Source organism: Schistocerca nitens, chromosome 1 (genome assembly GCF_023898315.1).
Source record: "Schistocerca nitens isolate TAMUIC-IGC-003100 chromosome 1, iqSchNite1.1, whole genome shotgun sequence".
Classification (NCBI taxonomy): Eukaryota; Metazoa; Arthropoda; class Insecta; order Orthoptera; family Acrididae; genus Schistocerca; species Schistocerca nitens.
In genome coordinates, this window is record NC_064614.1 from 758253310 (window position 1) to 758280977 (window position 27668).

The following is a 27668-nucleotide window of genomic DNA, read 5'->3' on the forward strand; positions in this document are numbered from 1 at the left end:
TCATCCTCCTCTCAGCCATGCCCATCCACACGTGTAGCCCCTGCAAAACATATTGATACAGCAGGCTGTTATGGCTCTAACAACATACCTATAGTGTTGGGCAGCCTACATATCAGGAGCCTGAAAACCATTTTGAATCCTTGACTTATAGGGTCGATAAAGGAGGCCAATACTATTGGAATTATGCACCTATCTTGAAGGGCAGCCGACACATCAGGGGGCTGGAGAATTGTTTCTTGCTCCTGACGTGTCAGCTGCCCTGCAAAGCAGGTTGATAAGGCAGCCAGATACTATTACCACTCAACTCACCTGTTATGGCAGTGGTTGAAAAAACATGTTTTTGCTCTTATTTTTGCTGCTATTGGAGCTAGGAGGCTATAAACCTCACAGTGCTGATACTCAGGAAATTTACAGTTTGCATGAAAATTTTGGCTGAAATCAATCCAGAGGTTTGGGAAGAGATCTGAATGAAGATCTTATATTTGAACAGAACTTAACTCCCCCCTGAAGAAAAAGTTATCTATGCCCCTGAGGTGCAAAGTGATATCTGTTTTGAGATGTGTGGGGGAAGGTTGATTTCCAATTCCTTTTCATCCTACTGAAATAAGTTTTCATTGCAAATTATCAAAGAAAAAGTTTTATTTGTTTGTATTTTGTAGTACCTGTAATTGTGATGGAACATTATATACCTCAATATTTCATATGCCGTATGCCACATGACCGAAAACTAATATCACTAGCTTTGCTATTCCTGCATTGAAATTATATAACACCAGTGTTAACAGCCCCTTTCATGCCAGAAAGTTTCAAAAATGAGAAACTGTTCCACTAAATTCTCTCGCCATTCCACTTCCATTCTGACAACTCTAACAAAATCTGAAGAAAACCTTTACACATTAAGTCTTCTCACAAGCTCGGCTCAGTAAGCTGTGTTTTATGGTCATAGATGTATGTTTTGTGAATGCCAAGCTTCTTAAAACTACACACAAGATTCTTCACTATACAAACATCTCTGAAGAACTTTCATCACATAGGACCCATATATCATGGGAATAGTTATGAAGTGAATACAGTTCCTCTGTGTAACAGCAACAAGGCACCACTGTGGATGTTTACTGATGCTGGAGTTAGCAACTTCCTTAAATTCTGGGCACCTTAAAAACGATTTAAATCTAATTCAGTACCTTAAACATCACTTTCAAGCAGCATTAAGTTCTCCATGAATTCTTATGTGGACTTCAAAATGTGCAGTGTATCTGTGTTGCTATAGAGCATACACTGCACGGTATTCACACAGTTCATAGCATATATTTATTGCAGGAAATCAAATGACAGTAAACCTTATTACACCACAAGTTATTCAGTGTGGCTTGATGAAAACATATGAATTACTGATGAAAAAATTGCATGAAGAATCAATTCTAAAAAGAGAAGAAATAAGATGTAAAGCATTAATAACAAAATTAAACAATGTAGTGAGGTATTCTGGTTGAATCACTAACTATAAAATTAATTTTGAGCCATACTCATGTCTTGGGTATTAGTGTAATACTGTGCTCATCGTATACAAATGTTGCTATTGAGCATTAACTGCAGATCGCAGACATTTTTTGCATCACTCAACAACAGTAAACCATTTAATGCTGTCCAAAGCTATGAGCAATGGCTGACATATTCCACACAGGGCAAGGGAGAGCAGTACTGCTGTGGCAGCCAGTTCTGGGTCCCACTGACAGGGTCCTAGATGGGTCTGATACAAGTAGCGTTCAAAGGCAATCTGCTGAGAAATCTTTCACAAATACGTTATTGGACAGAACTTTTATTGCCATGTGTCAGAAAGTAAAAAAAAAATGTAGTAGTTCCACCATTTCCTCAGAACTTCAGCAGTCAGATGAAAGATGCCACTAAAATTTAGCAACTAGCAGTTTTGACCGCAAGATGTTGCATTTGGGCAACAAGCTGTTTACAGCTAGACCATGGGTCTAGATGCAGCATAACAACTCAAACAGAAGCCAAGAATTCCTCCAGGGACTGAAGTAGTCTACAACATGCAGATTGCTGAACTTACCATGTTATTATCATGGCCAGTTTATTTGTCCCATGTCATGATTGGCATGGACGTAGACTCTGTGGTGGCCATCCAGATTTTATGATGTGACATTGCAGTGCCTGTGTTATTCTGAATTACGATATAATATTCCTTCAGACATGCATGCATGTCCAAAGGAACATTGCACTGTAAATAGGAACAACATAAGCACAGCAATACTGTATGTTTCCACTGACACAGGGCAAGCGACTTTCAAGTAAAACGTCTCTCCCAACAAAAATATACATAATGGATGCACAAGTACTGGTTGAAGACACGTGGTTGATGACATATGGAAGTTTGTGTCTAGATGTAAATTGTACACAGATAGGCTGATGCTAATGCAACTGCGCGCAATTAGTGGGAAATCTGGGCTTAAGTCCCAGTTTAGCAGAAATTTCTATCATCGTCATCCATTATAAAGCTGATGTTTTTCCATATTCACATCTGTGAATATATTTCATGTATTTCATAATGTCTGTAGTTGCCACAGTGTCTGTTCCACCAGATATGCATTAATGCGTGAAGGAAGATTGCATCATAATTTAGAATAGCACAGGCACTGCAATATCGTATTCATTCACCGACACTGGTCAAGCAACTTTCAAGCAAAGTATCTCCCCTGGACAGGAATATACATAATGGATATAGAAGTAAAGGTTGTAGACACATGGTTAACAACATATGGAAGGTTGGGCCTGGGTGTGAGTTGTGCTCGGATAGCCTAATGGTAAGGTGACCACTCGCAATAAGTGGGAAATCCGGGTTCAAGTCCCAGTCTGGCACAAATTGTCATAGGCCAGGTTTTATGTCCTAGAGTGTACCTTGTGAGATTTCAGCATGTACTTCTCTTGTTGCAGTTAGAGATCCAGTCAGAGATACAACGTTCATGAGACTCTTGTAGAGGTGGGTAAGTTTTACTATCCCAGAGATAAAATATACAAATCAGAAAGGTGGAAGAAAGACATAGCAAGGATTGCATAAATCAAGAATGCTTATTATGAAAAATAAACAGCTACTAATATCCAGAAATATAAAACTGGAGACCAGAAAAATATTCGTGATAAGCTCTGAAGTACAGCTGTGTATGGGTGTGACAGTGGGGAAAACTGAAATGAAGTGATCAGAAGATATGTGATGGCACAGAATGAATGGAATAAGAAACAAAGATACCCCACAATCAGAGGTGTGCATCATGCCCCGCCAGCCACGCTAGTCTGCCTCACGCAGGCCAGCTCATGGAGTGCCTTTTGGCTGTCCACTTGTCCACTTCTGTGTCAGAGGATCCCTCTCAATCTGGGCTGACCCAACAGCACACTGTCAACAGATCTCACTGACCAGTTCACCAGTGTACAGTGCCAATGCCTCTCATTATCTCAAATTAGAATGATCCCTAATGTGCACACTGGCTCATTGCGTCACTGTCATGGACAAAATTAAGAAGAAATACAAATTGTTGATCACTGAAAAATTTAGTGTTGTCTTTTGTTTTCTTATAAAAATTGTAATCATTCACCTTTTAGCAATACTTTATGAGAAAGACTATGTGGTGTTGTAAAGAGTATTTTATTTTGTCATCTAACTGAAACATTTAGATGTCACAAATAAAGCTTTCGGGCCGTAAGGGCTTCGTCAAAAATACAGAATACACACACACACACACACACACACACACACACACACGCACAGGCGCACACACACACGCAAATGCAACTCACACACATGACTGCAGTCTCAGACAACTGAAGCCACAGCTTCTGTGTGTGTGAGTGTGTGTGTGTGTGTGTGTGTGAGTGTGCGAGTCAAAGCCCTTACTGGCAAAAGCTTTATTTGTGACAGTCATTTGGTTGTGCCTATCTGTGACTCAGCGTCTCTGCTGTATGGTGAGTAGCAACTTTCCTTTTCATAATATTGTTACATTTCATCCTGGATTTTCCATTGTTTAAAACATTTAGTTCTAGCATGAATACAGCTATCTGGTAAACATGGTTCTTAAGGGTATATAAATTAATTATTTGAAAAATAAAGTAATGATTTTGTAAACATGTTTCGCATGGTGTCAGAAACAAAGAGACTTTTAATGACAGAAACGACAAGGAGAACATCTCGGATCTGTGAGATGAAACTGCTATTTGATCCAGGATGCTAACAGAGTCCTCTAATGATCAGATGAGGAAACAAATGGAAATAAAATGCCCAGAGCCACATATAAAACAGCAAGTCCACAAAGGTTTCATGTATGTTATACAAACGTTCAGTAGATAAACAAAAGAACAACTCACATTTCAGTTATGTACGTTGGACATTGGAAACTGATGTTAGTTACATTCTTTTAATTTGTATCGCTTAAGTTGGTCATAATCTGACAAGAGCATCTGCAATCGCTGAGTGGTAATGTATGATTGCTGTGAACATGCTTCTACTCCAAATAAAATAATGGGGTGTTACTGAGTCTATCTTATTATGGCAATATGTGAATTTTATATAGTGGAATTGAAAAATTACTTAGAGGAAATACCTCAAAAGCAAGAGATAATTTTGGATAAAAAATTCTCAGTGAGCCTGCCCATCAGATTAGAATTACATCTCAAGCTTTTGATGATAGCCATTATCATCAAAAGCTTGATGGCTTACCTGAATCTGGCCCAAGTTAACTGAGAACTTTTGTTCCAAAAATCCCATTGAGAAATATTTCACAGAAAGATATATGAGTATTTGTCTGTAAGTGGAAACAAATCATGTCAAATAAGGATTCTGACATGAATATCTTGTTTAGGCGCTGGCCAGCAGCATGTATGAATTTTACAAAATGCGTTATACTGTGCTGTCTGTGATAATGATATTTGTTCTGCTACCAGTTTCCGTCTTAAACCATCTTCAATGGCAACTGTACAACATACAAAATGGATTATGTGACAAACCAAAATGAAATAAGATCCTTAATATGTTTACCAGATAGCCTTGGATTTGGTGAGTAGAGGCCACATAGTGGGGCATAAGACATTCACTTGTATGCTTTAGCACAATGAACTGTAAATTTTCTGAAAGATAAATCCAACTCTTCATCAAGATTAAAATACAAATTTCTCTATGCCTTGGTAGAAAGTGTATTACCTACTAGCCTGCTTGATCTGTGAAGCCTCAGAAGCACTATACTTGACCCCACTTACAGAGCAAGTGCAAGAAGTGAATTGTATAATGTTCCTGGTACTTATATAAAAGCAAAATATCATTTCAGATACTGCATTGCACTCTACATGTGAAAGAGTTATTTGCAGATGATAGGAAAATAGTTTTTTGAGCAGATGATGATACATTATTATACTGATGATAATCTTGAAACACTGACAGTGTCCATAGGTGTTGATCAAACTATTACATCAGACTAGTTCCCTGCAAAAGTCTAAGGCTTGTAACTTTTTGGACTTCACTGCATTCTTATGACTTTTTTTTTACTCTTTGAAATAAATTCTAACACACATTTATTTATTTAGCACCCATATTATCACATTAATGATACTGGACTTGTCAGAGTACAAAATGGTACAAGATATTACACATTTACATCACATACAAAATCTTCTCACTCATATCGACACATCGTTATAACAGTAACATTATTCTGCTTAATTAGATTATAAAATTATGTACGTACATATAGATAAAATAAAAGCTAGTGAAACACCTTGGTTGATTTTAATAGGCTTAGTAACTTATGGCACAAAAGTTAGGTGCATAATTAGATATATACACTCCTGGAAATTGAAATAAGAACACCGTGAATTCATTGTCCCAGGAAGGGGAAACTTTATTGACACATTCCTGGGGTCAGATACATCACATGATCACACTGACAGAACCACAGGCACAGAGACACAGGCAACAGAGCATGCACAATGTCGGCACTAGTACAGTGTATATCCACCTTTCGCAGCAATGCAGGCTGCTATTCTCCCATGGAGACGATCGTAGAGATGCTGGATGTAGTCCTGTGGAACGGCTTGCCATGCCATTTCCACCTGGCACCTCAGTTGGACCAGCGTTCGTGCTGGACGTGCAGACCGCGTGGGACGACGCTTCATCCAGTCCCAAACATGCTCAATGGGGGACAGATCTGGAGATCTTACTGGCCAGGGTAGTTGACTTACACCTTCTAGAGCACGTTGGGTGGCACGGGATACATGCGGACGTGCATTGTCCTGTTGGAACAGCAAGTTCCCTTGCCGGTCTAGGAATGGTAGAACGATGGGTTCGATGACGGTTTGGATGTACCGTGCACTATTCAGTGTCCCCTCGACGATCACCAGTGGTGTACGGCCAGTGTAGGAGATCACTCCCCACACCATGATGCCGGGTGTTGGCCCTGTGTGCCTTGGTCGTATGTAGTCCTGATTGTGGCGCTCACCTGCACGGCGCCAAACACGCATACGACCATCATTGGCACCAAGGCAGAAGCGACTCTCATCGCTGAAGACGACACGTCTCCATTCGTCCCTCCATTCACGCCTGTCGCGACACCACTGGAGGCGGGCTGCACGATGTTGGGGCGTGAGCGGAAGACGGCCTAACGGTGTGCGGGACCGTAGCCCAGCTTCATGGAGACGGTTGCGAATGGTCCTCGCCGATACCCCAGGAGCAACAGTGTCCCTAATTTGCTGGGAAGTGGCGGTGCGGTCCCCTACGGCACTGCGTAGGATCCTACGGTCTTGGCGTGCATCCGTGCATCGCTGCAGTCCGGTCCCAGGTCGACGGGTACGTGCACCTTCCGCCGACCACTGGCGACAACATCGATGTGCTGTGGAGACCTCACGCCCCACGTATTGAGCAATTCGGCGGTACGTCCACCCGGCCTCCCGCATGCCCACTATACGCCCTCGCTCAACGTCCGTCAACTGCACATACGGTTCACGTCCACGCTGTCGCGGCATGCTACCAGTGTTAAAGACTGCGATGGAGCTCCGTATGCCACGGCAAACTGGCTGACACTGACGGCGGCGGTGCACAAATGCTGCGCAGCTAGCGCCATTCGACGGCCAACACCGCGGTTCCTGGTGTGTCCGCTGTGCCGTGCGTGTGATCATTGCTTGTACAGCCCTCTCGCAGTGTCCGGAGCAAGTATGGTGGGTCTGACACACCGGTGTCAATGTGTTCTTTTTTCCATTTCCAGGAGTGTACATGGATAAAAGAAGTTTAGTGGTTTGATAATCATGAATTTTTGTTAAGTGAGTTATGAAGCAGACCTACAGATTTGAGCAAAATTTCAGGTATTCATTAATGCTGTAGAAGCTGTTGTTTAGTAGTAGATTTTTAGTTCTTTTTTTGAATGTATTAATGTTTGGTATTTTTTGACACTATGTGGCAATGCACTGTAAAGAATTTTTGGTACGTAAATATCACTGTCCTGGTATATTGATTTTATGTGCACACCCCTATGATAGTCATCTCTGTTCCCTGCTTGATAACTGTGGGTCTCAGTATTCAAAACTGAAACTTGATGGTTTTTAATGAAGCGCAGATACTTTCAAATATAAATATAGATGGTAAGGTCATGATTTTTAATCCCTTAAAGATACCTCTACATGATGCTTTTTAAGCAACATCACTTATTAATATTACAGCTCTCTTTTGAAGCTTAAAAGACTACTTTATAAAAGAGGTATTCCCCAGAATACTATACCGCACTTCAGTAGACTATGCATGTATGCATAATAAGCACTTAACACTGTTTCGGTACTGCAGCGATCTTTAAGCATTCTTAATGTGTAACGGTATTTGCTTAATTTTTTGTTAAGCATTTCTATATGTTTTTTTCCATCTTGGATGATCATCCACCCATAATCCTAAAAAAATTTATGTGATTCTTTTACTGAATTGGGCTATTTGGTAATGTGAATTTTACATTGGTCATATTTTTGTTCCTTATATGGTTGAAGTTCATCCATACACGACACATTAGTTTCCTTCACTTATTTATAAAACTGTGCCTGACAAACTGCAACTTCTTAGAAACATCACTCATCACAATAACTCTCCAGTTAGCTTAATACAAGCCCACATGTAACTTATTGACAATGTGTGCCTTTTTCAGTACTGTTGTAGTAATGAATTTTAATAATTTACAATGAATAGAAACTTCTGCAAATGAATTTATGTGGCAACATGGTCTCCAGAAAATAGACATACCTTAAATAAATTGTTTCATAAAGTACAAAGTTTTTCAACATTAAACTTTCTAAGATGAATATTTTTAATAATTAATATTACAATATGTATTTTTCCATTAAAGTATATTAATATTTTAATTGACAACAATAGTGGTGACTGTAATACTTAAGTTTTTCCATTTTATACAAAATACACTGTCCCAGTCCATACTGAAGGTTTGTAAATTAAGGTTTGTTTATATTATGAACAAGCAATTTTGTAATTTAATAGAATTTGATTAAGTTACTATCTTTTCAAGTCTGATTATTACCCTTCATGACAGTAAACAACGACTAGTGTAAATTGAAAATTAGGACATGATCATACACATATGTTTATGTAATGAATGAATCATGTATTGTAATTTATATTAGTTGTATATACCTTGTTGACCAATATGTGAATCACAGTCTGTTGCATTACACACACTTCCACAATTTCATGCATAAAATAAATGTTTGAAATTCTGCTAGCATATAAAAACAACAGGGAAAGGAAAACTTTTATCAATAAGAGACTGAATTCACTAGCATATGCTGTTAGGATCCTCACTCAAAATACAAGCTGCTCATCAGTGCTGACAATGTATCATTGCACTATACAGTTGCTACTTATGTATGGAATAACTTTTTGGGGAATTCCACACATATTACAAAAACATTTAAAATACAGAAAAAGATTATCAGGGTGATAAAAAAGCTAAATGTAAGGATCCCTGTAGACCCCTTTTTAAAACTCTGAAAATATTGCCACCGCCTTGCTTGCATATATACGAAATACTAATTTTCACAAAAGGGAGGATCTTAAAAAAGGAAAATCTCTTCAAACACAACTATGTTATACACACATATGAAGGTAGACAGAAGATGAATCTACACAGGAACACAGTAAATACAAACTTATGCAAAAGAGGAGTGTATCATTCTGGAGCTGTGTTATATAACCATATGCCTTCTTACCTAAAACGCATACCAACATTAAATGCATTTAAAATAAAGTTAAAATAGTTCTTGCTTGACCACTGCTTCTATTCTTTGTCTTTGGTTGTGGAACTTCATAATAAGTAAACCTCATTTACCAAATTTCACTAATTGTCAATTCATAATATAGTTTACATTGCTTATCATGTCATCTCACTTAATAACTGCTATTATCACATGTAGAAGCAATGTAGTACATCAACCTACATTATTATGCATTTTTATTATGTCAACAATATAGTCAAAATGACTACTGTATTGTAAACTAGCTAGGTTTACTACTGTTCTATATCACATGTACAAACAATGTACGAAACTGATTCTCAGACCAATAAATAAAAAACCAATAAATAATGTCAGAACTGGTTAGACACTGGCCTAAGTGAATCATTATGGGTCTTTATTTGTTACATGTATCACTGCAAAGAGTACTTTTCCCCATAAAAACCAATAATATAATTGTTTTTGATGCATGGTACACATTAAATAAATATTTGTAATAGTTTCTAGTTCCTTCTTCTTTCTTCACCCACTGGGATAGCTGCACACATTAGCATGCCACTTCCAGGATTTGGTGAGATGTGCTGGTCCCGGATCAAATCCACCCAGTGGATTAGCAATGAGGGCTTGTTTGCTGGCCAGCCTGAATGTGGTTTTAGGCAGTTTCCCACATCCAACTAGGTGAATAATCGGCTGATATTCTTGTCCTGTGACAGTCACACAATATGTAAACATTTCAAAAACATTTTCACCTTTCACAATAGATGCAGACAGATGGAGCACACAGCTTCACAACTTTTGTCCTGGAAGGGAGATTGTGAGGGAGGGGGGGGTGGAGGTAGGTGATGGAAAGGGCATATGGCCACCCTCTACCACTAACATAGCCAAATCCAGATTACCATGCTGGCCCTATGATGACACTGGTTAAGGCCAGGAGAAATGAAACAAGTTCCTTCTTCTCTTGTATCCTTCTTCTCTCGTTTCCTGTCTCTTGTTCCTTGTGTTTAGAGACCAGATTTCCATCTTCATCTCCTTCACTAGAATCATGCATAAGCTCCACATCAAAGTTCTCTTTCCTCCTACAAATTATACAGTATAATTAGCATCAAATCAAAATCAGGGCATAATAGATACAAAAAGTATGATAAACAGTAAATATCAGGTCGATAGTGTAATATAACCTGCTTTAGTCTTAGCAAAATTCTGGTAGAACATTAATTGTTGGTGGCAGGATACATTACAAGAGCTGCAGCAGGAGTGGAAATGACTCTGATTAATTTTAAATTGAAATATGTTTTGAATAAAATTCCAACTGCAGCTGACTCTGGGTTATTGGTTTTTGGTCTTGATCTGATGAAGTCAGTGCAACAATCTCTGTTGGATAGTGACAAGTTGGGTGATGCCTGACTGTGTGAAAATACTATACAATGCAACAAATATGTCACAGTGCATGGCAAGAAAAATTGGACTTTGTAGTCAAAACAAATAAGACTGCAGGTTATAAAATGAATGATGTAACTAAGCATGTAGCACTGTATGGAAGATACAGAATGATCACATCACTGAACATGTGCTTCAAAGGGGAAATAAATAGAATGAAATTTTCACTCTGCAGTGGAGTGTGAACTGATATGAGACTTCTTGGAAATAAAGAGCTGAAATGCAGAACGCACCTCTACATATAATTAATGATACATGACATGAATATCTAATGAGCATTTATTTATTGTATTTAAAAAATATGCTTATTATTTGCAATTAGATTATGAGTGCAAAATGAATGTCTTAGTTTTAAGAAGACAGATGAGAGTAAGATGAGTCTCAAGGATTTGACAGTAGCTCATGTTTGTTTTTTAAAAAAGGTGAACGAAAGTATGTCACTGATACTTCTACATAATACTCAATTGAATCACTGAAGATTAATGCTGTACAGTAGATAAGCTGATATATGCATTTGTAAATGTCTAATAATATTCTATCAAGTTGTGATATATGACATAGTTAGTAATTGAGAGTGTGATCACAACAAAATTATACAGAGTGTAAAAAAAGTACGCCACATTTTGATATTTTGTCCAAAAGAAGACAAAAATGTCCAGTAAACATGGGTTCTACATCTACATCTACAAGGCTACTCTGGAAATCACACTTAAGAGCCAGGCAGAGGATTCATTGAACCACTTTTACATTAATTCTCTATTGTTCCACTCTTGAACCTCATGCAGAAAAAATGAATACATCTATCTTTCTGTGCAAGCTCTGATTTCCCTTATTTTATTATGATGATCATTTCTCCCTATGTAGGTCATCATCAACAAAATATTTTTCCATTTGGAGGAGAAAGTTGGTGATTTAAATTTTGTGAGAAGATCCCACCACAACAAACATATCTTTGCTTTAATGATTTACACCTTAAATCCTGTACCACGTCCATGACACTCTCTCCCCTATTTCCTCATAATACAAAGCACACTGCCTTTCTTTGCACTTTCTTGCTGTACTCCCTTAATCATATCTGGTCCCACACCACACAGCAGTACTTCAAAAGAGGACAGACAAGCATAGTGTAGGCAGTCTCTTTAGTAGATTGGTTGCATCTTCTAAGTGTTCAGCCGATAAAATGCAGTCTTTGGTTCACCTTCCCCACATTTTTTATGGATTCTCTCCAATTTCATTTGTTCGTAATTGTAATTCCTAGATATTTAGTTGAATTTATGGCCTTTAGGTTTGATTGATTTATCATGTAACCAAAGTTTAATGGATTCCTTTTAGTACTCATTTGGATCAACTCACACTTTTCACTATTTATGGTAAATTGCCAATTTTTGCACAATATGGTTATCTTACCTAAATCATTTTGCAATTGGTTTTGATCTTCTGATGACTTCACTGGACAATAAATGACAGCATCATTTGCCAACAACCTAAGATGGCTGCTCAGACTGTTTCTTAACTCATATAAATGTAACAGCAGAGGGTCTATAACACTACCTTGGGGAACACCAGGAATCACTTATGTTTGACTTGATGGCTTTCATCAGTTACTATGAACTATGTCCTCTCTGACAGGAAATCATGAATCCAGTAGCATAACTGAGACAGTATTCCATAAGCAAGCAATCTGATTACAAGCTGCTTGTGAGGTATTGTGTCAAAAGCCTTCTGGAAACCTAGAAATACGGAATCAATTTGAAATCTCCTGTTGAAACCACTCAACAGTTTGTATGAATAAAGAGCTAATTGTGTTTCACAAGAATGATGTCCGCCCCGATAGCTGAGTGGTCAGCGCGACGGATTGCCGTCCTACGGGCCCGGGTTCGATTCCCGGCTGGGTCAGGGATTTTCTCCGCTCAGGGACTGGGTGTTGTGCTGCCTTCATCATTTCGTCCCCATCCAGTGTGCAGGTCACCCAATGTGGCATTGAATGTAATAAGAGGCCAATGAGGCCAAACGCTCATTTCCGTTTACAAGAATGATGTTTTCTAAACCTGTGTTGACAAGGTGTCAATAGGCCATTCTATTGAAGGTAATTCATAATGTTTGAACAGAATACATGTTCCAAAATCCTGCTGCATATTCATGTTCATGATAAAGGCCTGTAATTTAGTGGATTACTGCTATTGCCTTTCTTGAATATTGGTGTGACATATGCAACTTTCCAGCGTTTGGGTATGGGTCTTCCATAGAGTGTGCAGTTGTATATGATTGTTAAGTATGTAATCTTAAGAGTTACGAGCACTTGTTCATCTTTGCCACTGTGAAACACATCTTTTCTATTGCAAATTCTTTGCTATTATGAACAACCTACAGAATGCAGTAAACAAACGACACATTCCACTGTCATTGTCCACAGATACAGTATGTAGTGACCATCTGTTAGTGTTGCTGTAGACTGTTTTCATGGTTATGGACAAGTGCAGTGCTTACATTAGCTCTAATGGAACCAGTTTGTATTTTGATAAGATTGTGAAATGCTTTTATATTGTACGTTTGTCTTTGCTCTTACCACCATAATGGAAGCCTATCATTCCACACAGAAAATGGACACCACATTGAGCACATCCTTTAGCTATGGCTCACAATGCAGTTTATACATAACAGCAAGCAGATTACTTTAGAAGCTCAGCTGTTTTACAGTAATAGAATAATGTGTTCTCATTTGTTTAATGCACTCTGTAGGTCATAGCAGCAAAGACCTTGTAGCAGAAGATGAACAAGTGCTCATAGCTCTTAATCCCATGGAGAGAGTAGCAACAAAATTCATCAACTGAACTACAAAAGAAAATGCTGACTAGTTATTCAAAATTCTTTCAAGTAAGCCAAGCGAGGTAAATAGCTTAACTACTTATACTAAGTTGAGCTAATCTTCACCAAGAAATTAGTATAAATCCAACCATAGAATCTATTAAATTCCAAACAGAACAAAATGTCTTTGCACAAACAAATAACAATTATTATTACTACCACCCAGTAGAAAATAGGACAAATCCTTACCAGATATTGCTATTTTGTAAATTAGATATACAACACTTTTCTCGGTTTTGGAAGTGAAGTATGTTCTGTAATCAGATATCATGGCTTTAGGTATTGAACATTTGGGATAGTCTCTCACTATTTTTGAAATGATGTTCCTACTACACACTTTCTGAATTGGGTATAGTTTTACAAATTTTGAAAATAAATCTACCTTTACGAACATGTAAGACAAACCACCTTTAATTCTTGGCAACGGTTCCTAAATATCCACTGCTACTAAGTCCATTTGTTTAGTTTGTATTATGTTTAGCATGGACCCTCTATAAGTTTCATTGCTACTCCTAACTCTCTGATACCTATGATAAGATGGAAGTTTCTTCCTTACTCTTTTGGCAATGTTTAGAAATACACATTTTCTTGAATATGTTGGATACATTTTAAGGCCCCACAATGAACAAAACTCTCATGTACATATCGAATCAAAACGTCTACAAACTGATCAAGCCAACACATCTTCCAATTATCACTATCAGCACTAGTCCTGAAAGGAATTTCCGTATACCACACTTTCTGTAGTATTCATCAACCTCTTCATGAACCTCCCTTTGAATAGAACACTTTTACAAACTTCCAGTTTTGGTCATGGTTCTGATTTCTCCTTATATAATATCATTCCATGTGGAAAGATCAAGCAAGGCACTAACAACATGAAATAGGGAAGTATGTCACCACAGAAAAATAATCAGCATAATGTAAATGTGAACAGTGTTCACAAAGCAGTTCTGCAAAAGGTAAATGAACCTAGACCTCGGTCAAAACAGTTTTAACTGAGTCATTTTGTCAAAACGGGTTATGTCCAATTATAGCAAATTTTAACTGGCATTAATTTTTGACTAGCAGTAAATTCTATTTGTAACAGAGGTATTTGGTATAATCTAGTTTTAAGTAGTAACTACACCTTCCACTCAAAATGAGTTTTCACTGTAACATATACAAGAACAATCTACCTACTTCTGGGCCCAACAAGACAGCAATACATCCTGATGATACAACTCTCATAATGACAGATCCTAGTACAGATGAAGTGAAAAGGAAAACACTGAAAATGGTTGATATGTCTACATAATGGTAACAAAAAAATTAAATAATACTAAATGAAAGCAAAACTGAGACAATATACTTAAAAGCCCCACAAACTAAGTGATGAGATAAATGAGTGTGAATCTGTCAGACTACTATGAATTCGTCTGGACCACAACTGCAATGACATGCACACAAAGACCAACTGTGCATTAAACTACCATGTGTGATTTACTTACTTTGCAAATTAAAACTCTGTGTCAGTAAGCAACAATTTCAGTCTTCATATTATGTTTTCTTCCAATTTCAGTTACCTTATGGAAATATCCTACAAAGCAACTCTTCTGGTGAAGATACCATGTTTATGTGGCAAGAAAAATCCGTGAAAATGATTACAGGTATTTCAAACAGTGTGTCATGTCAGTCAAATTTCAAAGACCTAAAAATATTAACTGCACCTTCCTTCTATATTAAAACCTGTCTCTTACCAATAAAAGAAATCAGCCAGAAACTTCAACTTACGGAAGCTGTATTCACAATTGAGGAGGTGACACACAAAGATGATCATGTCTGCAATTTAAAATAAATTAGATAGAAAATGGAACAGTACATGTAGGATAAGCAGCATCTAACTACATTATGCAATTTAAGTGAATTAAAACAGGTTCCATGATACATGCATGTGAAAATACATGGGTCAGAGCAAACATTAATCTGTCAATAAATACACTTCATGCAAACAAGAAACAGTTCATCACAGCTAGTAGGATGTGCTGATTCAAGTCACATGATTTCCATTCCATTCACAGCCAGACATGCCCACACAGAGCAGCTGTTACCATAAGTTTGTGCTTCTGTGCTCCCTCATAATAATATTGTATAATACTATTATTAACAATTATTATTATGTCAGCATGGCAATGAGGCATTAAAAATGGCCCAAGAACATATCCTTTGAAGACTGCAACTGAGTGTTGCAGAACGATGATGAAGAAAGACTCAGAAAGCATAAAGGAGAAAAGGAAACAGTATGTGGCACCAACCAGCTTTCACTCTTTTCATGCATGTTCACATAAAAACAAACAGAACAGTTTTAAAATACACTCACCAGATGTGTAGCACCTTAGACAGTTAATTTACCAACCTCAGACAAAGCAGTTCAAGAGAGGATGGTAGTACAAATGATGTCATTAAAAACCGTTAAGGGGAGTTGGAATGCCCTATCTCGCCAATGTTAAATTTGCTAACTTTGTGTACCTTTTTCTTTGGAACTATTATCTTCAGAACTTTGAAATTCTGGCAGAGGTTTTCAGCATATATTGTGAGCCCACTGAACTAGAACCAATGTTTTCTTTTTGTTGGTATAGTATTTATGAATTTTTTACCATTAAGCCATTTTTTATTGGAAAAAGTATAACATAAACTTCCCTAGTTCAGAGAATAAGCCAGTTCTTGTCATGATTCTAGTTCAGTGGCCTCTTTGAACTGTTTTGCAGCATTTCTGAAAATTTGAATGTTGTTGGTTGAGTGGTTTATGAGATAAAGGTACATGTAACACTAAAAATGTCAAATGCCAGAAAATGCGATTAAAGTAATTTATTATGAAAATTCACAAATACCTTTTATTCTATTATCAAAAGTGTCCAGCAGAGTAATCAGGGTCATCTTCTAGTTCTTCTTCTTCACCTAGAAGCTTTCTTCTCCTTGCTGCCCTTGCTTTTTTTGTATTAAATTCAGCTGCATACTGAGCCTTCCTTACTCGCACGCTGTCCAGAAGCTGAAGACCTCTGATGGTGTTGATACCAGGAGCAATGCCGAGCCTTGCCATGACCTTTAGCCTACCCATATGACCATCATTGAATGAAATAACAGCATCACTGACTCCCCATTTCAATGTTTTTATCCCAACAAATACATTCTTAGGTACACGAGTCCAAATGAGGTTGTTGAACGACTCGTTTTGATTCTGGGTACAACCATGAAGACATTTTCGCAGAAGATCAGGATGCCCCAAGTCTCTATATATTGGTTTAATTACTTCCATAACAGCCAATGGAATATAATTTTTATGGTGATAAGGATCCCCAGTAGCTTGAGATTTTCTATAATTGCACCATGACTGAGGACCATCTGGACAAGCAAAATGTTGAGGATTATCATCAGTTGATGATCGATGTAAATATGTGGCCCATACAGCTTGTCTCATTTCCTGCAAATTATTTGCATTATTTCTTATTGCCATACCATAGTATTGTTGTAATTCATTTATAATTTTATCTGACAGGCGACCTCTAATGGTTTTACCATCTGACAAAATTTTGTCCTTCAGATTCTGTTTCAGTTTCCTTAGACGAGTGCCCATTCGTTTCTGAACATGACCGACACATTCTAGTTTAGTTATTGTCTTATTGACATATGGCATGGATTCTGTAACACTTTTGTATGCCTTGGAGTCCCCATCTCCAAGGAATTTTGTGTAAAATACTCCCCGTTCTTTTTCTGATCTGCTAAACATTTTCACAGCAGCGGCAGCCTCCATGCCTCCACTCGTACCTTCATAATTCTTGCTACATATGTGAGCTGCTTCTTTCTTACCAGATGCACAATGGTAACAATGTTTAGTGAGCACTTCATAGTCCAAAACTTTACCGCTGTCCACACTAGTAACAGTAGCAACAGCATTTTTGGATGTGTGACCCCTTTTCTGCCAGGTTCCATCAAAAGCAACAGGGATATCTGGGTTTCCTTCATTTATATATTTTGCTTCACTGGCAGCAGCTTTCATTGATAAATCTGCTACAGACTGAACAGCATCTCCTATCACTTCAGTGTAATTGTCAATTTTAGCAGGTGGAGGTGGAAGATTCATTATGGCACAAAATGTTTGAGCAGCAGTATGTCCTTTACCAATTGCTCTCATTGCATACATTAGCCTGATATTACTCTCAAACAAATTGCTACTGCATGTTTTAGAGCTCCAAAAACAGGTCTCATTTTCACAACTGGCACAAACTATAGCAATTTTGCAGGAAAGTCCTATAGAGTTTGTTATGTTCATATCAAAAGAACCTCCACAAAGATTACAACACAAACATTTCTTCATAAACTCAGTAAAAACAGGAAAGTCGACTAAAACATATTGTTCATTAGAAGCTTCATCTGTAATTTCACTTGCACAGTTTGATAACTTCTTTTTTGATGCACTGGTGGGCGTGTCTCCTTCACACATCTCAGCTGTACAAACGTCAGAACTTTCACCAGCATCAACAGGTGCTGAAGCAGAATCACTTGAACAAACGTTATTTGTAAATCTATTACCGCGAAACTTTCGCTTTTTAAATAATGATGCACTCCTAGGCATCGTAGAAACTACGCACTCACCACTGAAAGTCAAAACAAGACAGATAACAAACTCCAAATGAGCGACAAACTAAACTCGAGGCTCAAAACAAACACTCACAGATCAAAAACTGAACAATAAACACAGCTAGTCGTAAAAACAATGGTACCTATGGAAGGATCAAAGATTCTACAACTGAAGAGTGAAATCCACAGCCTTCTATATGTAATGTTTTCGGAAATGCGAAGATTTAAATGTGTACAAATCACAAGATGGGTAACTTTGCTGGGCGCACATGTAATTTTGAAAAATTAAATAAAAATACTTCCAATTGGAATTTCTTAACAAATTTTGCACCATTTTAAGCAGAAAATTTCAAATTAAGTTATAAGGTTAAAAACTGAAAATGTGAATTTTTTCCATTTTCCGGCATTCCAACTCCCCTTAAACAGAAATGATCTCTAAATAATTCATGTGAAAATAAACCCCAGAACTTTAATGGTAATTACACTCTTTCCACTAATTGCAAGATATATCCAAGTGTGTAAGAAATTTTTCATGAATATTACTCAGCTGAATGGTAAAGCAGAAAAAAAGAAGGCAAAGTCATAAAAGGCGTGAGCACGACAGTTACAAATCTGCAAAGAAGAGGAACAGTGTTAGACAATTTTGCATTGCAGTGGAAGTCACTACAACAGACAAAAATCACAATGGCTTCATCTGAACAATAAACTAAATATAAAACAGCTAAGTGTACTGTATAACAAACCTGTGACTAATGACAACAGAATGTCTGTATATAAGTTCCACAGAATATTCATGAATGAATATAATGTAGGGTTTAGAAAGCTAGCATCTGATTCTTGCAGTTTCTGTGCAAGAATCAACAGTAAAATTAAGGTTGTTTCAAAGAAGAAAAAGGTGAACTTATCATACAGAAAAGAGTTCATAAGAAAAAACCAAACGCTTTCTACAAATTTTTAAGGGAAGAGAATGAGCAGAGATATGTTTTGCCCCAGAGCAGGTGCAACTGTTGCCCAAGAGTCCAGGACAAGAAGCATTTTACTCAAGGGAGATAATTTTTTTACTCTGATTGCATAGTTTTTTCTGGCATAATAAATGTTGATGCTCTTCATGGGTATGCGGCCAGATTTCATCATCCTGATGACACGATATTTTAATGCTCCAACTGACTGCCATCTTCAGATGAGATTGCAGATGCACAATCACACTGGAATTGAGATAAAATCAGATACAGTGGCTCTTTATATTCTGGGAACAAGTTGCATTGTGTGTGTGTGATAAATGAAAAGGATGCCCTCTCTGAAGTGAAGAATTGCAGCACCACCAGCATTGGAAGCTAACGAAAGTGATGAATTGCAAATTAAGATGCATTCAGTCAAAAACCAGGCCATTTTTGTGTCATATGTGATAAAATTGGATAGTACATCTTGCTTAAGGAAAATTTTTTATCTCTATTAATAATGTCATAGAATAATCCTATTTCAATGGCTTCCTTAACTACATAGTTCCAGTAATGGGAAGCCAGAGCAATAATTTAATAATTTGCATCTTTAAATGACTGCCCTTCATTAAAACAATGTTCCGTGATGGGAGATTTTTTGATGTGTGTGAAGTCAAAGTGCCATACATCGGTCACGAACTATATAAACAATCTGGCCAACACAAGCCTTCCACAATACAGGGAATTTTTTATACCCTTGGCTTCCTCAATCCCAAATCATCTTTAACTCTCTAGTTTTGGCCAAAGACAAAAGGATGCTTAATATCGTACTGAGGATTCATGAAATTTTAGAAGAAATACTCCCACAAAGGGTAAAAAAGCAACTGATTTACAAGTGTCCATTGTTGGTTCACATGATGGTTCAAATTGCAAGTTGTAGCATCCTTTTTTATCAGATATAAAACAGTAAAGGCCTGGTTTTAGACTGTCTCGACCTAAATTTGTGATTCATCATTTTTGTTAGTTTCTACCAGTGGTGGTGCTGCAATTCTTCACTTCGCAGAGGCAGCTCTTTCACTTCTTGTGTACGTGCAGCACCTGTTACCAGGGTACAAATGAGCCACCATATCTGATGTTACCTCAGTTCTGGCATGATTGTGCACCTGCAATCTCACCTGAAGATGGTGGCCAATTAGACCATCAAAATATTGCCATCAGGACAATGAAATTCAGCTGCATACCCTTGAAGATCATCAACAAGTTTTTTTCCTGTTTGTGCATTGTCAATGTGAAATCAGTGGATCCTGTATTTAATACTTGGGTGGAATAGTTGGAAACATGTGGTGCAGCAGAAGTGGCTTCTGCCTTGTTGCATTTTTAAGACTGTTGACTTTAAACAAATGACTGAGGTTAAACTTTTCTGTGATGTGTGTGTGGCACAAAATAAGAAAAATATCATTCTTCATACCCTCATGCAATTTCTTGGAAGACATGATTGTTCTGTTGGAGAAATTAATCTCTAATTTTCAGTTTGAGACTCAGTTACTTAACTGCTGACCGCATTTTTGAAAGAATAGAGAAACTTCTATGAAAAAGGTCAATAATTGTAAGAAAAGAGGAATATAATGAAGTCTACTAGTCAGTGGGTAGATGTAAAATTCCTGTCTAAAGGCTTATGAATTTATACCACACAAGTGAAATGAAATGAATTTTCATATACAAGAACAAAGCTATGGGAAACACTCATACTGATGTGGAGGCAACAGCATTCTCCTGCTCCCAGCAAGATGTACAAGAGAGGAAGTCTCTTCTGAAACCAAGAGCTGAAGTACTTCTCAAACACAAAATCTCAGATGACAAGAAAAAAACATGTTGATGATTCACTGAAAACTAGTAAAACTGTTTTTGGGGAAGACTGGTGAGTTAAAGATGAAGCTGGTATATATCCATCATTGATAACATGCCCCTGTTGTTCAACACAGAGGTATAGGAAATTGCTTGTGATTGTCTAGAAGTTGATTATTGTTTATATGTTCAAGTGTAACAATTACTGCAAAGAACTGAAACTATAGGAAACACCATTCTTACACCAATGTATTATGGAGATTTGAAAGATTTTAAATAACTGTGAAGCAAAAAAAATGAGAAATGATATCCACCTAATAAGTCCACTGTGATACAGTTTGCACTCTCTCAAGAACAACACAGTGCTTTGTGATCTGAGTAAACTATGATTTAATGATCCAATAAATAATTCTTAAATTTGTTGAAAGCTCAGTCATCATCATCATCTTGGACAGTTTCCAGCCACTGGCTGGGTCTGTCGGGAACACAAGCCTCTCCATCGTGTTCTGTCTTTCCGCCATTCCCCCTCTTCCACCTTTGTCCAGTTCTCTCCTCTTCTCGTCACACATTCCTTCACTCCCTTCACCCATATATCTCTTGGTCTTCCTCTGGGCCTCTTCCCCTCCAGTTGCAGATCAAACATCCTCTTTGGAATTCTTCCCTCATCCATTCTCTTCATGTGTCCATACCACTGCAGTCTTGATTTTTCTAGCCTGTCCTGTACTGGTTCCTCCTTTAGTCTTTCCCTCACATACACATTTCGCAATCTGTCTCGTCTTGTTACACTCAACCTGCTCCTCTGGAACTTCATTTCACTAGCCTGTATTCTACTTTTGTCGCTTTTGTGCATTACCCATGTCTCACTTCCGTATGTCAATATGGGGACAAAGTAGGTTCGGTATATAATTCCCTTGGATTTCTGTGGCAGCTCCTTGCTCCAAATAAGCCCCTTAATGGATTTGTAGAACTGCCCTGCTTTTCTGCACCTTTCATTTATTTCCATTGCGTTTCCCCCCTTACTTTCAATCATGCTTCCCAGCTACTTGAAGTTCTCTACCACTTGTAGTTTTTCCCCTCCACAAGTTATATCCACATTTGGCCTATTCTTCTTCCTTGTTGTGACAATTATTTCACTTTTCTTTGCAGAGAAATGCATTCCATATTGTGCTGCCATTGCCTCCCATGCATCTAACTGCTCTTGCACCTCCTTCTCGCAATTTCCCCATAACATCAGGTCATCGGCAAAAAGCACTGCTTTCATTTTATGATCTCCAATTGCATTTGATACTTGCTGTAGGATTTCATCCATAACAATAATAAACAATAAAGGCGAAAGTGCACTTCCCTGTCGCAGCCCATTTTCCAGCTTGAACCATGCAGTACATTCCCTCCCCACTTTCACACAACTCTCACTTCCCTCATACATTTTTCTGACTTTTCGTGTTATCTCTTCATCTATCCCTTTTGCGTTCAGCACATCCCAGAGCTTGTCCCTACAGATACTGTCACACGCCTTCTCAATATCTCAGTATATAGCTAAAAATCGTTTGCTGTACATTTCTGAAGAGCTTATAAAGCTCTTTGGGAAATGCTATGAATCTGTATTGAACATCAACATCTTTCCTCTGAAATAAATATGTTCCTACACCTGTGTCACTGCTATCAGTCGTAAGGTAAAAATGCATTGATAAAGCTGGTCTGTATACAATTTTCCTGATCTATTCAAAAGCCTCCTGACAACTATTTTTTATTTCTTTAAGAAATATTCAAACCTCATGCATTTAAAGCCTGAGTGCAAACGAATTTCCTATACAATCTACAGAACCTAAAGAATGATTTCAATTGCTTTTTAGTTTTTGGAATGAGAAATTTTAAAATGGCCTCAATGTTTTTCTTTGTCAGACAAAATCTTAAGTATCTGTGCCACAGCGAAGATTTTTCACAACTAATTTACAATCAAATTTTAGAAATTGATCTCTTTCCCTTAAATTTTATAGACTTTCTTTAACAATGCAATATGTTCCTCCCCATTTTTCCCTGAAATTAAATTGTCATCTACGCAAACAGTTAATTTAGCAAGCAAAACATTTCGCAAATCAGAGTTTTAACCACAAATAAATTCAGCAATAGATACATTAAGTACAACTGATTCTAGACAACACTGGTAACATTTACCCCCATCACAGATAAGCAGTTCATTTTCTAGAATCATGTTCAAGAGGAATTTGGTGAAATCCAGAAGTAAGCTCTAAACTAGTCATGAATTTAACATGTTCAAATTTGTATAACAATTCATCAGTATTTCAGGATGATTAATTGCTCTCTGTAAAAATTTATTTCAATATCTAGAGTCAACAACAAGCCTTATGCCCCTGTCTTTTTAAAAAATCAACAACAAGAGGTTTGCTGAACTTACTACTGTTCCTCTGTCTTATCCTCTAGCTTTTCACTTTTTGCAATTATCTCTCTACCACTTCTGGTTCTGAAAAAGAAGTGCCCTGTGGTTTTATAGAGATAGGTTGTTACAGCATCAGTTTTAACCTGAACTCTTAATTTCTAACTTCCCTGGGTTTTCATAAAATACATCATAATATTCACAAAGTGTTTCCTTCAGTTTTATTTTCCACCCCCCATGTAAACTTTCAGCCACTTCTAATTTGGCCTCTACAGTTCTACTACCTTGCTCACCAAACAGCACATCCCCTGTCTAAAGAATTACCCTCTTGTCTGATTATTCCTAGTTGCACAATTTTGAATAACTGTTTTTGTTATTAAAGAAATTCTGGTTGTACGACTTGTAAATACCACCTTGACATAATAATCCATTCCAGTCCCAAAATAATGTCTTCTCTCAAATCTGGTAATACTAAACAGCCTTGTGAGAATTTAATGTACTAAATAGCATTATTATTAACATTACCATTGTTTTAATGTTCTGGCACTTGACTTATTGTCATTTGCCTTCTTGCTTCCCAATGCAATGCTATTAAGTCTGAATTACAGTCACTTAATTTTGTACACTCTTTTAAATATTTTTCATTTTCTTCCAATATCCATGACAGTTGCAAAAATAGTCAATTTTTGGGTTATTTGTTTTGGACCAGCACATCCATTTTCATACCAAAATTTGATTTCATTTGATTTATTATTGGTCCTGTAGATCATACAATTTGTACAGCAAAGCACATCACGATATAGGACAAGTCAATTTGAAAAATTATGTTAAGATGGTATATGACGAGAGATGACAGTAGTGGCATATAGCTCACATAGCAGAATACATATAGGATATATAGACAAAATATAAAAAAGGTGGTGTGGGATGGGAGATCACGGTAGTGCATACTGCACATAACAGAATACATATAAGAGATACAGACAGAATATGAGACAAACAATAATTAAATTATCTTACTGAGTAGAAATATCTACAAGTGAATATACAGCTGAATGAGATTTTCACTCTGCAGCGGAGTGTGCGCTGATATGAAACTTCCTGGCAGATTAAAACTGTGTGCCCGACCGAGACTCGAACTCGGGACCTTTGCCTTTCGCGGGCAAGTGCTCTACCAACTGAGCTACCGAAGCACGACTCACGCCCAGTACTCACAGCTTTACTTCTGCCAGTACCTTGTCTCCTACCTTCCAAACTTTACAGAAGCTCTTCTGCAAAACTTGCAGAACTAGCACTCCTGAAAGAAAGGATATTGCGGAGACATGGCTTAGCCACAGCCTGGGGTATGTTTCCAGAATGAGATTGTCTCAACTTAGCCGCTGCAGCTACGAAAGGCGGGTGACCTTGAACGAGCTTCGCCTGGCTACCACCAGAGCTCGAGGATCGCGCTTTAGTTCTAACAATGCGCGATCCGCTGTGAAAAATACTTCCGGCGCGGGCAACGCCCATCCGGTCGGGTGCTGATTGGCTGCCGCGCGTTCTTATCAGCAGCGGCGTCAGCCGCTGCGTCACAGTTGGCATGGAGGGGGTACAGACTCACTACTGAGGCAGCAGCACGCTCATTCGACTCGAAGCAGCCGCACAGTACAGACAGCCATGCTTCATTGTATCTGAAGATACAGAAGCACGTTTATAGTGTTGTATATATTATTTTTAGTTTAGGGTGGGGGAGTTACGACTCCCGGGGAGGTGGGTGGGTTATTTCAATATTATTATTATATTCTCAAACAACTACACATTGATCTTGCCAAAAGCCGAGAAGCGATTCTTCTTAGTGTTGTAGCTCCCTAGTTCACTCTGGGATGGTCTCTGGGCTTCTCTGGGATGCTCTCTGGGTACTCTGGGATGCTCTCTGGGTACTCTGGGATGCTCTCTGGGTATTCTGGTCACTATCGTATTCTTCTTTTTATGTTCTATTATTTATTTAGTTCTTATCAGTTCGTTCTATCTCGTGAGATTTTTTTTTTTAAAAAAGCTTAAAATGCTCATTCAATTTATTTCTTATCAGTTCGTTGAATATACAGCTTATTACAAGTAATTAAAATATTGTGGTACATAGTTCACACAGCAGAATACATATATGAGATACAGACAGAATTTAGATAAGATACAATAATTAAATTATCTTACTAAGTGGAAACATCTAGAACTGAATAAACAGCTTCTTTCAAGTAATTAAATTTTGTTTCAAGAAATTCATGTACAGAATAGAAACAGTGATTTAGTAGCAATTCCTTTAATTTAATTCTCATTATTTTTGGGTTTTTGCTTGTTTTTATGTCTGTTGGGAGGTGGTTGTATATTTTAATGCCCATACATTTAACCCCATTCGCATATAATTTTGTGTTGTTGGCAGGGTGCGATTTGTGCTTTTACCAGTGGGGGGGGGATGTCTTCGGGGGTTATTAGAATTATATATGTTACCAGCTTGGACCGTGGCATTACGCATGGTTAAACAGCTATTTATAAATAGATGTTAATGCCGAAAATCACTATTCACGCATATGCACTATCAGAAAAGCCATCCCTTGTTATATCTTTAAAAGTACATTATAGGTAAAGCTTATTTACAAAATCCTCTACATACAGGTATACGAGGGGAATTCAAAAAGTAGATGCACATTTGTGAAAAGCTGTACTTATTCTGATGATAGAAAACTGAAACATATTAATAGTATTAATAGTAAGACTTATTAAAAACTTTCAGTATTTGGCTCCACAAATTTAAATTATATGTAAAGTTTTACTCCAGTGCTTGGGAAATAAACATCCCAGGTTGGGACGCATAAACTAAAACCAGAGGAGGGGATGGTCTGATGCAGAGGGGGGGGAAATCCCCCCCTACAAATCGCACACTGGTTGTGGGCTATAATTTGTAGCTGTGTTTTGTTTCTGGTGTCGTATGTGGCGGTCTGCTTTTCTGTTGAGGGCGTCCAAGTGCTGTACTGTAATACAAGCTAATTCCAATATAAAGAGGCATGGCGGTGGCAGGATTTTTAGCTGTTGAAATAGTGGTTTACAGTGTTCAGTTCTTTTTTTACATTTCATTATTCTTACTACTTGTTTTTGTAACTTGAAAATTGTGAGAGAATCAGAGCTCTTTCCCCAGAAGATTAGGCCATAGCTCAAGACAGACTCAAACAGGGCATGGTACACCAGCTTCAAGGTATCTACATTGGCTGTGTCTTTTAATGATCATAATAGAAAGCAGGTTTTACTAAGCTTTTGTGACAATGCCTCAATATGTGGTTTCCAATTTAGTGTGTTACTGATGGTAAGTCCAAGAAATTTGGTGTCCTGCCTGTTCGTAATTTCATCTTTGCCAATAACTATAACTTCATTGAAGGGGGTTAGATTTTGTCTAGTATGGGAGTTATGTCAAAGCTGTAGGTGGATCAAAACAAAATGTCGAGACACTCTGTGACCAAAATGGTACTGAAACAGAGGATGACAGACTAAAGGCCGAAATACTAAATGTCTTTTTCCAAAGCTGTTTCACAGAGGAAGACTGCACTGTAGTTCCTTCTCTAGATTGTCGAACGGATGACAAAATGGTATATATCGAAATAGACGACAGAGGGATAGAGAAACAATTAAAATTGCTCAAAAGAGGAAAGGCCGCTGGACCTGATGGGATATCAGTTCGATTTTACACAGAGTACGCGAAAGAACTTGGCCCCCTTCTTGCAGCGGTGTACCATAGGTCTCTAGAAGAGCGTGGTGTTCCAAAGGATTGGAAAAGGGCACAGGTCATCCCCGTTTTCAAGAAGGGACGTCGAACAGATGTGCAGAACTATAGACCTATATCTCTAACGTCGATCAGTTGTAGAATTTTGGAACACGTATTATGTTCGAGTATAAAGACTTTTCTGGAGACTAGAAATCTACTCTGTATGAATCAGCATGGGTTTCGAAAAAGACGGTCGTGTGAAACCCAGCTCGCGCTATTCGTCCACGAGACTCAGAGGGCCATAGACAACGGGTTCACAGGTAGATGCCATGTTTCTTCACTTCCACAAGGCGTTCGATACAGTTCCCTACAGTCGTTTAATGAACAAAGTAAGAGCATATGGACTATCAGACCAATTGTGTGATTGGATTGAAGCGTTCCTAGATAACACAACGCAGCATGTCATTCTCAATGGAGAGAAGTCTTCCGAAGTAAGAGTGCTTTCACGTGTGCTGCAGGGGAGTGTCGTAGGGCTGTTGCTATTCACAATATACATAAATGACCT